At 38.4% G+C, this 12,150-nt stretch overlaps 1 protein-coding gene across 15 annotated transcripts in view; it reads right to left on the bottom strand.

The window, feature by feature from the left end:
• Positions 1-12,150, bottom strand: part of PPFIBP1 (PPFIA binding protein 1) — a 181,314-nt gene that overhangs the window by 119,949 nt on the left and 49,215 nt on the right. For all 15 annotated transcript variants that reach the window (XM_030939444.1, XM_010379868.2, XM_010379874.2 and 12 more), the window contains exon 2: positions 2,571-2,658. The gene's annotated coding sequence lies outside the window, so the exon portion shown is untranslated. The remainder of the gene's footprint in view (positions 1-2,570; positions 2,659-12,150) is intronic.

The raw sequence follows: 12,150 nt of genomic DNA, 5'->3' as shown, positions 1-12,150 counted from the left end.
AGTAAACCAGTTCCGAAAACCAAGAGTGTCTTCACCGACTCACCCTGGGGAGGGACGTGCCAAGGACACACAGACAAATATTTCCTTTCATCCTTCCTCTGAGTTTCAGTCTAAGGTGAGGCAAGTAGAAAAATCTTTTTTGTTAGTATTCACTACACTGAAATTAAAAACTGAAGTCTCATATTTTTAAAAAGTGATCTGAAAACTCTCATAAAGTATCAGATACAAATGGGTAATCTTAGTAACAAAAATGAGAAATATGATGACTATCATTTTTAGTGCTAGGTCTATGGGCCCTGAAGCATACTACTAACACTATTGTAGTCAATTGTTACAGCAAAATTTGGGGGCATCTTAGGAGTGGACATTTTACCATCCCCATTTTACAGATGTGGACGCTGACCCAGAAAGGTCATGAGACAAGAAAGTGGTGGAATTGTGATCTGCTCACCACATGCTCACATCCCGTATTTGCTTGGGAAAGTACATTTTTTCCTAGTTCTATACTTTTAAGCTCATTCTTGACTCAAGATTCATACTTTTAGGGACTGGTTTTTCAAAACTTCCTTAAAACAAGTTAGGCTTAATGAATTTGTTCAGAAAATTCTTTGAGAGCTCCTTCTGAGCTCAGGCCTGCCTCCATTTTTCTTTCTCTATTTGTCTCCCTAGACACATCGGGTCTCATAAGCTGAGTCTTCCCTGGGGCTCTTACTTTTCCAGGTTCTTGATCTGATTGGTAAGATATCCTGACAGTTTCTATGGGAATCCAGACACGTCTCTCTTCTGGATCTATTTCTTCTTCCCCTACATAGTCCCATTCTGTGCTATGCAATCGAAACCCTTCTCTGCCAGGGCAATAAGCCCTACCACACCATTCACATATCAGAGAGGACTTCCATCTGCCCACACCCCACAAGAGTAATCTACAAAAACATCTTCCTGTTGAGTAAGCAGTTTGGAACATCACATTGAAGCAGACAAATCACTTGGCTACCTAAAGTTCAACATCATTCTGAAGTGCCACGAGTTAAAATTACTTTAGTCCCTGAACAAACAAAATAGAATCATCACCAAAAGATATGCACAACACATTCATAGGAGCACTATTAGTAATACGCCCAAACAAGAGACTATCTAAATGTCCAGCAACCGTAAAATAGATATACAATTGAATAGCATTAGAGCAAAGAGAATGCAAAAAATATTGTGTATAATATTGTAGATTTCACAAACATAATAAGCAAAACAAGGTAGATTCAAAACAAGGTAGCAAAACAAAAGGTTATTCACTATATGATTATATTCATAAAGACAGACTAAACAAAGGCATCACAAGGCAGGATATTGGTTGCTCCTGGAGCATGAGGTGGGGAGGGCTCTGGGGTGCTGGTAATTTTCTACTAATCAAGGTGCTGACTGAAGAAGTGTGTCCACTTTGTGACATTTATTCCCTCAAGCTATCCACTTAGCGACGTGTGCACTTTCCTTCATGCATAAGGTCCTTCAGCAAAGAGCTGACTGAGACAGACCCTTGAGCGCATCTGGTCCGTGCCCTTTGGATGGCATAAGATCAACGGTTTCCCATGGACATTAGATAGCTCATGGACACAGAGGAAATTCATGAAAGGACTGGAACTGGACATCAGATCTCTTAGCTCCCCACACAGGTACCAAAGCTGTGTGACAGGATGTTTCTCTAACTTCCTTCCTTTCTGTGACTGCAGCCAAGGTTTAAAAGGAAGAGAATCACATTCCTATTATGAATACAATCCAGGAGGTTCCAATCTCTTACTGACATCCATGCCAGGAAAACCATCTAAACATGCTTTAGGATATGGCAAATCAGAGAAAGTCAGACAGTTCACATTCACTGGCTAGGTGACTGTCAGCACGCTCCTTACCTCTCTCATATCCTCATCCAGATTACTGAAGTGTTAACTCCTACCCTGCAAGGGTGCCATGAGGATAAAGTAATAAGTAGTGTCAGGGCCATGCCTGGCACATGGCAAGCATTCAGAAACACTATTTGTGGAATGAATATGGAATCAAATTAATCAAATGCTTGTCACTTGGTAGAAGCTCAATAAATAGTAGTTATTATTAATGAGCAAGAGAAATAGGGAGGAAGTGGGTAAATACGTTTGTGAGAAACCAACACCTCATATTCTATGCCTACTGGGTCATTAATGTGTCAACTAGCAATTCTCACCGGTGTAGATAAGGTAGTGAAATGGTCTGTGAGGTGGAGAGTGATGAAGGACTCGAGAAGAGGGCTGTGCTTTTTATTTTATGTGCTACCAGGTCTGTTTTCCTTCTCAGTGCCAAATGAAGATTTGCTCATTGCCTGCCACACCACGTCTAAATCCTACAGCCACCTATGTTATTCGTGCTACTCTTAGAAATTACAGGTTTTAAAAGGGGGAGTGGATACAAACACTCCTAGACTTAATTAGTAGACTCACTAGAGTCAAGTAACTTTACTCCTGGAAAAAAATTCACACACACTGAGAGGTAATTGCAGGCTTTAGAGAGGTCTGAAATGAACCAAGGCCAGAAGTGAGTTCACTTACGTTTTTAAAAAGCAGGTTTAATGCTGATTTATTTCAGTTCCTCAAATCTTGGATGTACTTAGCAAACTGATCCACACGTTCTTTTATACTGAAAAGAAACAAATACAAAAACGACAAGTGAAAATTATAGCACATCAGAAAAAAAAAAGTGACAAATGGCTGATTATATAAAGAACATTAAACTAGATAACATGAGTAAAATTAAAAACAACAATACATGTGTTAAGGACTTCCTTCCATCCATCCTTTCTCTCCTATCCTCCTTCTTCCTTCGTCCCCGTCCAGCACTCCACCCTTCTCTCCCTGCCTTCCTCAGTTACTGGACAACCTCAAATATTCCCTGATGACTAATTTTTCCGCTGAAGCCACCATCATTAATTTTTATAGCACAAAGTAGTAGTAGCACATGGTAGGTACTCTATGAATGTTTGTTGAGTAAATGAATGAACCATGGTTTTGCAATATTTTGTCGTTAAGGTAAAAAAATAGGAAATGCCCACAATTTATTATTTTGTTGTCCAACAGGAACAAGTTGTATAAAATATGTAGAAATACATACATTATTTTTCAGACTTGCGTTTCTGATTCTCTTATCTCTTGAATAACTCATACTTAGGGGAAAATTCCCATTAGTATATATGGGCACATATATCCTCACCATGATACAGTAATAAAATATATTTTGGTACGAAAAGAATATTTAAGAACAGTGGAAGTTCCTTTTGAGATGCCATCTCTTCAAATACCTCAGAACTATCTGCATCCAAAGGAGAAAGCAAAATGTCTCCCAGTTAAATACAAGAGATATTGCCACACGTGTTTTACAAATGCATACAGAGTCAGGGCCAGTCCTAGACAAAATTATGACGTACGGATGTGGCTGTTTCCTTCCTTCTATCTGTCCTTTTGAGGATTCATTAACCCCAGATGTTTAATCAAGCAGGGAAGCAAAAGGATCAGCTCCAAGGTTGCAACAACTTAATGGATATCTTTCATGAGGACATTTTTATTAAAAAAGGAAAAAAAGCTTCACAAAAGGCAGGTGCTTAACAGTGAAATAAAATGCATTACTGACTACGGAATTTCAGGAATGAATGGGGGGTGTGGATTTTCATCGTGGAATTTCTCAACAACCCATCAAATCACATCAGGTAAGTATCTGACGTTCTGCTTTCTCCTACAGCTGGCTTCATATATGGCCCATATATACACACTAATCCCAGCAAATTTTAAGTAATTTATGATCTATACATAGGCAAGCTCAAGTTTAAGACTAGGCTGTGCTCTGAAAGTAAACAGTCATGTTAATGAGCAGTTTTCAAAGTGAGCTCCTAGGAATCCCACCCTCAGGTGCTTCTGAGAGCACAGGCAGAAGTGAGTGGATGTGCAGCCTTGTGCGGTGCGATTTCACTTTCATGTTTCATACTTAGACCCAAGATTTAGTTGGGGAAGTGGTTCCTCCAGCTGCTTATGAAAGAGCTGAAACAATCAATGGAACCAAGTAACAATTAGATTAAAAGCTAGTGCAGAAAATCCCAGTCAGTCCACAACACAGTTGATCTAACACCAAAATCCAACCACCACCTGTCATAGGGCCTTTATGGTAAAATGCAAGTCCCAGCCTGAGTCCCAGGGCAGAGGTCAGCTCGGGTCTGAGCAGACAGGACCTGGGCCTTCTCTTCTTTCCTACTCAGCCCCCTCATCTCCTGCCCTGGAACATCATGAGCAGAAGCAAGGGCACCTACACTTCCATGAGGACTGATCAACAGTAAGACGGCAAGATTAGGGTGCAGTGGGGGGCTGCAGATGTTCACAACATGGTGAAGCAGGGGTCTCCAGAAGAGAACAAGACACAGCGGGTTTCTGCAAGTTAGTCACTTCCCAGGCCCTGCCCTGATCCACACCAGCCTCTTTGCTGGGAATTCCATGTGGAAGGTTTACATGCTTCACCTGGATTAGGGCTCTTGGCTAGGAATGAGAAAGGAGAAAATTAGTAGAAGAGTTTAAAAAGAAGAAGAAGAAGAAGAAGAAAAAAAACCCTATGTTCTATAAAATCCAATTCAAAACAATATGTAAAATGAAAAAAGCGGTGGTGGCGGTGTGGGGAGGGGGGCAGGCGAAGATGGGAGGATTATGAGAAAATAAGCATTGCCTGAATGTGCTCCAGAGAAATTCACATTAACTAACAGGCATTGAATATATTCAATCCCTTCCTCAGCATAGAGCTCTGATTATTTGGCCTAACCAGGACTGAATACACAAAAACATTTATAAACATGAACCTTTATATTTTTCGAGTTTTCATCATAGGACTGGTTTAAGTAAGTCAAAGATGTTCTTTGTTCTACAGTTTTGATTGAATGCAAAGAGACTTTAGTCATTTCCTCAGAAACAGACTTAAGCTATAAATACTAACTAACCAACATAGCCACTTGCAAAAAGGCTCAATGACAAGTTTAATTTGAAAACAAGAACACATTATCAAACTGAAAAGTAAGGCATAAAAAAATCCAAACCCATGCAAACAACATTCCTAGAAGAAAAACCCTTAGTGAAACAACAAGCATACTTACAAATAGCTTTTTATTTGACTCACAAACCTATCCCATACATAGAGAAGAAAAAAAAGAAACCAGTCCATATTTGGGTCCATTTAATCAAACAAACTCTTAACATCCTGCCCACAACCACAGGTCTCAAATTCTAAGATAATTCTCCAACCATTAAATAAGTGATTTCTATGGATCTCTTTGAGATAAAAAACACATTTGTTACTATTGTTTATTTTCTAAATCCCTTTGCTATCCTAAAGTATGACTATCATGAGACTAATATGTTAAACAATCATTAAAAAGCAAAGTTTGTTTATTATAATACATAATGCCATATTTCAGCCTTCAAAATGAAATGGAATCTGTAGTCTCCTTTCAGATATGACTTAAGTGAATAAAGCAAGGGTCTGTAAGAAGGCCAAATGTGGGTCTGCCACCTGTTTTTGTAAATGAAATTTTATTGGAACACAGCCACACCCATACATTTACATTTTGCCTGTGGTTGATTTTTCCAAGACACAATGACAGAGTTGAGCAGTAGCAACAGAGACCGTAAGATCCACAAGTATAAAATGTTTATATCTTCCCTTTTAAGAAAAGATTTGCTGACCTCTGGTCTAAAAAAACCAGCTACTTCAGTAGACTGTCTTAAAATAAGAAATGCTAATCCTGGTGTAGTCATGTTGCCAGATAACTACCTAAGTCACTTAATCACTTAACCTTTACCTGCTTTAATTTTTTTCATTTATGATACACTAATTGCAATATTTATTGGGAACGTATATACCAGGCAATATTTTAAGAGCTTTACTCTTAGTAAATAAACAACAAATTTGTTTGTTTCATTCTGACAAAAATCCTAGGAAAGAAGTAAATTATTTCCATCTTCTAAATGAGATAATCGAGGCAGAGGAGTTAAATAACTTGCCCAAGGTTAAGTAGTGGAGAAATCAGGACCAGAACCCAGGCAGACCAGCTCCAGAGCTCATTTCTTAATCTTTATGCTACATTGATAATACTTTCCATTTTATAAATTATACAAAATAAAATCTCAAAAGATCTGTTAGTTAGGTTAGGTCAATCCAGTAAAACATACCTCTGCACAATTTAGGTTAAGATACCTCAAATAAGACTATACATGGACTTCCATGGACTTTTAAGACCCAACTAAGATTAGAGCCAATCTTGGGGTACTGGGAATATAAAAGCCTATCATATTTTTTTTTTATCATAAGTAATCAAAGAATCAAGCTAACTGACCAATATCTATCTTTTCTTTGGTAAGTAAGGCCTCTCCAGGAGGTTCAGGCCCTTCAGAAAAGCTTCAGGAGGAAGACTTAGCAGAGAGACTCTAAATCTTCCAAGTTTGCTCCCATCTAGTCTGACCCCCAAGTTTCCATCTGAGAAAACGTTGAGTAAGCGTCAACAGAAATTACGGAAAGATTGTTCTCATAGCCTGGCAAAAAGAGCTCTATGCAGTCACAACTATCACATGGTCAGGAAGATATCCCCTTGCTGAATCACCCCCACCACTTCCTGAAGTTCGCTGGGATTTTGGGAGGAAATATGTCACCTAAGTGTGACTCAGTGCCCTTCTGTACTGAAATACAGGTTTATAAGATTCCAAATAAATAGAGAGAAAATATAGCACTAAATTACTCATCACCAATTCATGTGCACAGACGGTCTTAACCATTTCACTGTTGTTTTGGGTTTTTTGTTTTTGTTTTTGTTTTTTAGGAGACAGGGTCTCCCCTTGTCGTCCAGGTTGGAGTGCAGTGGTACAATCACAACTCACTACAGCCTCGAAAGTCTGGGCTCCAGCAATCCTCTTGCTTCAGTCTCCTGAGTAGCTAGGAATATAGGTGTGCCAGTTTGACTAGTTTATTATTTTATTTTTTTGTACTGATGAGGTCTCACTTTGTAACCCAGGCTGGTTTCTAACTCCTGGTTTCAAGTAGTCCTTCCACCTCAGCCTCCCAAAATGCTGGGATTACAGGCATGGGCCACTGCACCCAGCCTTTAACTTTCTTTTTAATTACACTAGTCTCCAGTTGGTTTTCAATGTCTGCAGAGTAAAGTCTAGATCCTTGAGTTTGACATTAAATACCTTCCACATCTTGCCTTTCCGACTTTTCCAACCTCATCTCCTTCTATTTTTGGTCTTCACGCCTCCAGGATGGCTGGCTTTTTCTTCAGTATATCGTATCTACTCCTGTTTCTGAGGCCATACTCATTCTGTACCCTTTGTTAAAGACCCTATTTTCTCCTCTACTACCAACATGAAAACCTCTACTAGCAACACGCTCCAAACCATATTTGTGGCTCAATACATATTACGTCCCTAAGTAGTCTTCCTTTCCTCTCACTGCCAACACCCGGTACTATTTCCACCACCCATTCATTCGGGTATTTAATCACATATTAATGTTCACTGTTTAAATATTCCAAAAGTCTGTTTTGCTTTCTCAATAAGACATTGTTCCTCAAATAACCGATTCTTTCAAATAGAGCTTGGCATTTTCAAATTGTAGATGAAGTAGAGCTAACTTAGCCGAGAAGCAAATTCCAATCACAAGCTTGGGCTGTGTTAGTTACATGGAGCCCAGCCAACCAATAAACATCTGCATTCCAAGAAAGCTTTGTTTTCTTACTATCTAGTAACTCTCATGAGCAAACTTCAAACTTATTTCTTTGTGGGATTGTTAGAAAAAAGCCAGCAGTCAGTCCTAGCAATCAAAGTGAAGATCAAGTGGTACAAGGAAGTGATAGCCTTTAGCCAATAAAATAAATAGACATTAAAGAGATGAAGAAATTACATGTTATGGTATATCTGCAAATCTGAGGATGGATGAGGGCTTGGGATTCATCCCTCATGCTTTAAAAGGTTCAGTGTGCAGTTTTTTCTGTGTTCCCACAGTACTAAGCACTGTGCTGTAAATATTAGCTCAATGAATAATCTGATAATCCCATGTCCCAAAGTCCTCAGTGAACCCATTTTCCATGCCAAAACAAAAGTCAGTGTAGTCAATTTCCCTCGAGGTTCCAAAATTTTAGTATTTGTAATATCTACTGACATATTACATCAAACAAGGCCCACATGTTTTTAAATTAACATGTTGCTTTGCAATCATATTTGAAGTGTTTAGTAATGGCTTGCTTTCTTTGCCAATACTGCCAAATTATTTTTATTTTCCACAGTAAGATCATAATTCAAAGATTCTGAGCAGTTGTAGAATTCAAAAGTTGTCATTCTTTGAAAATTTTGACTGAATTGACTGAAATGATTAAAGTCTGCCATAAAGTTTTATATAAAAGTAAACATATGTACAGTAACATGCTATATGAGACTGTACTGGCAGCCTAGTGAAGCAAAGAACATGGGTCAGCTTCCTGGTATATCAACTATATACCAATTTTTCTTTGCCGCAAATATTTTAAAACTTTACTTTATATGAGAATAATATGGACTGAAGTGCAAAATTTACATAACAATATATTAGAACTATATAAAAATATGAATTATAGTGTAAAATTACATAACAATATATTTAAACAGTGGATTTCAATTCAGTTGGGGCCAAGAACTTTAGAGTAGATGTTCCCATTATTTGTACACTTCTTGAAGCATCAGGGTAGAAATCAGAGATTGCAGATTATAGTCAGTCATCATGTCCTCAGAGAAAAAAAGCATTCTATAAATGTCCTGAAATATGTTCTATCCTTTTTGAAAATGTGCAAGAAATGACTGCACCACTCTCAAAATTCAGGCATCCATATCCAAGAAATTCTGTAAAATCAAGTACTGCCACTCAATCACTAACAAATATGTTACTGCAAATATCACTCAAAAAATATGAAGTCAAACCACTGAGATCCCACAAGCATTGTGAAAGGCCATTCTGAACTAATGTGAAATTTGTATAGTGATTGAATAAAAGCAATGACTTCAGCCCACTGGAATATAACACTTTATCATGTCAGTAGAACTGCAGGAACTAACATACCCCAGTGAGGTCATCATAGGTCTGAAAAGTGGGTTGGCCCATTGGGAACTCTATCATTACTGACCCCACAAGAACAGCAGAGACTCTTTCCCATAAAATGTCCCACATGGAATAGGCACATTTTCATTGTCAGATTACAACCATGATCTCTGCATCATGTGTGTTTAAGGAAAAAAAAAAAATGGATTGGTGGTTTCATCTCCTCCCCCATTTTCCTTCTCATTTTACCACAGACCAGATTGATAGCTGCTTTTTTGGTTGGTAAACTGGCAATTGACAATGCTCATCAAAAGCCCTAAAAATATAATGGCCTTTGGCCTATCATTCTACATTTATTAGACTTACAAGAAAAACATGGAAAAATGAGCAAAGATAAATATATACTCTTTTCACAAGAATGTTACAATATTTACAATTAAAAAAATGGAAACAGTCTAAATGTCTGTATACTGTGGTACATCCATCAGAATACTAAGCAGAACCAGTTACAGGAGTGGTTACCAGTAATTCATGACATAGAAGGACACTCATGATATACTAAAGGATCTGCTTTTTCATAAATATACACACACATAAAAGTCAGGAAAGATAACTATCTATGGCTTTCAACACTTTCTTCTTCCCCTTCGTCACGGATCCCAGAGCAGTCTACTACCAGTAACATCTTTAATTAGAGAGAGATGTGGGAGGGGAGATGAAAGGAGAGGTACACGCACATTTTTTCAAAACCTCTCCCACCCCTAGTCAGTGGGTCTTGTGTCTACCTCGGAGGTATGCTATCATATGACACCATGTTGACAGTGGTTGTTACTGTGTGGCAGGATTTCAGATTAATGTGATTTAATTTTTCATTTTGCTTATCTGTATTTCATAATTTTATTATAAACAATAGGTATTGTTTTTGTCAAAGGAAGCAAGCAAGATGACTTAGAGGGTAGAATTTGAAATAAATCAGCCTGACTTTTAATACCCCACGGCCACAACTTTTAGCTATATGATTTGTCAAGTTACTTAGCCTATCTAAGCCTCAAGTTTTCTCATCCAACAAATAGGCAGAATAGTATGCAGCTATTTTATTATTAGAGAAGCTAACAGAACTGCATATTTGATAAAGGAATAATTACTATATAGTATGTAAAATACAACTTCATTTAAGTGTATATAATTTAAGAAAAAAATTGAAATCCTAGTCTTATTAGAAAAAAAAAATAAGTATATGGGGAAAATTTCATCTGCAATGGTAACCAAAAATGCATATTAAACAGCCATGAGTTACCATTTTACATATACCAAAACACACACAAAATCCTAACACTCACTGGTGGCGATGTTGTAGAAAAATTGCTGATCATTCATTGTTAGTGGCACTGTATTTAATACAAAACCTTTAGGAAAGCATTAATGCATGATATGTAGTAAGAGTCACTAATTACATCCAAATGGATTTGTCTTAAGGACATAATCTGCAAAAAGCAGGAAAAAATTATATACACAAAGGTGTTCATTACAGAACTCTAAATAACAATGAGTAATTGGAAATATCTGAACATCCAATATTAGAGAGATGGTAAATGGTTTAATTAATTTGGGGAAGTCAAAGCAATAAAATTAAGAAATTATCAAGGCTATAATGCTAAAGACCATGGAGAACAGGATCTAAAATACCTATACTTGGAAACTGTATAAAATGTAGATACGGCAGGATACAGTGGCTCACACCTGTAATCCCAGCACTTTGGGAGGCCGAGGCGGGTGGATCATGAGGTCAGGAGTTTGAGACCAGCCTGGCCAACATGGTGAAACCCTGTCTCTACTAAAAAATACAAAAAAATAGCGGGACGTGGTAGCTGGCACCTATAATCCCAGTTACTCGGGAGGCTGAGGCAGGAGAATTGCTTGAACCTGGGAGGCAGAGGCTGCAGTTAGCCGAGATTGCGCCATTGTACTCTAGCCTGGGCAATGGAGCAAGACTCTGTCTCAAAAACAAAACAAAAATGTAGATACATGCACAGGAATGATTGAGGTGAGTAGGAACATGTGGGAATGAGGAGGGGAGACTTCTTGACAGAAGGCCAGTAGGCAGGAAAGCAGAGGGGTGAATCAAAGAGTGCCTTCAGCAGTCAGACCAGAAGGCATAGTCAGCCATCCTAACTATTTCTGTTGTATGAAAGATAATATGAGACCTCTACTTTGTAGGTGTGTTTACAATATTGAATATATCCATGCAATAATATGTGTATTATTTATAATAAATACACATACTGAAGGAGATGCTCACAAGTTGATGACAACAGTACTCTGATGAAAAAGGTTCACAGCCCAGTGCAGAAGGCTTTAAAGCGGGAGAAAAATCAACATCAAATTAGAATTTCAAAAGATTGTTCTGGAGACCACATCAGAGGATGAATTTGGAGGCAGGGGATGCAATTATGGTTTCAGGGCCATGAACTAGCAGTGAGAATGCAGGGAAGAGGAAAACTGAGAAAAGCATTTAGGGGATTCAGTTGGGGCTTGAAGGAGCAGACATCACTAATGACTCTACGACTCTGGTTTCTGACTTTTTTCTCTGTGGGAACAGAGAATTCAGAAGACATAAAGTGGCGAGGGGTGCATAATTAAATTTTTATCACATTTGAGTTCCAAAAGCCTATGGAACCTCTTGGTGAATACATATACAATGTAGTTGGAAAAATAGGTCCGGAAGGTTTAGTAAAGAGCCCTGGGTTCATTCATGGCTGAACTTCATCCATTTAAAAGTGGCCAGCAACAAGATGGGTTTTTGATAAGTGCACTGGGAGAGAACACAGGTCACGGAAGCAAAGCCATTAAATAATTTTAGGAAGGAAGGGTCTAAAAGACAGGAGAAGTCCAGGAGAGGATGGAAGGAGAAGGCTGGCTAGGGAAGCCGGCTCTGTTAAGTGACCCACCACACCCACAAGCCCTCAGAGATGTGAGAACATCCTGGCATCATTATCCACTTCCAAAGCAAAATAAGGCCCCTCCACTTCCACCCCTCATCCT

Source organism: Rhinopithecus roxellana, chromosome 10, assembly GCF_007565055.1.
Source record: "Rhinopithecus roxellana isolate Shanxi Qingling chromosome 10, ASM756505v1, whole genome shotgun sequence".
Taxonomy (NCBI): domain Eukaryota; kingdom Metazoa; phylum Chordata; class Mammalia; order Primates; family Cercopithecidae; genus Rhinopithecus; species Rhinopithecus roxellana.
The sequence above is the reverse complement of the archived record's forward strand: the minus strand, read 5'-3'. Positions and strand labels throughout refer to the sequence as shown.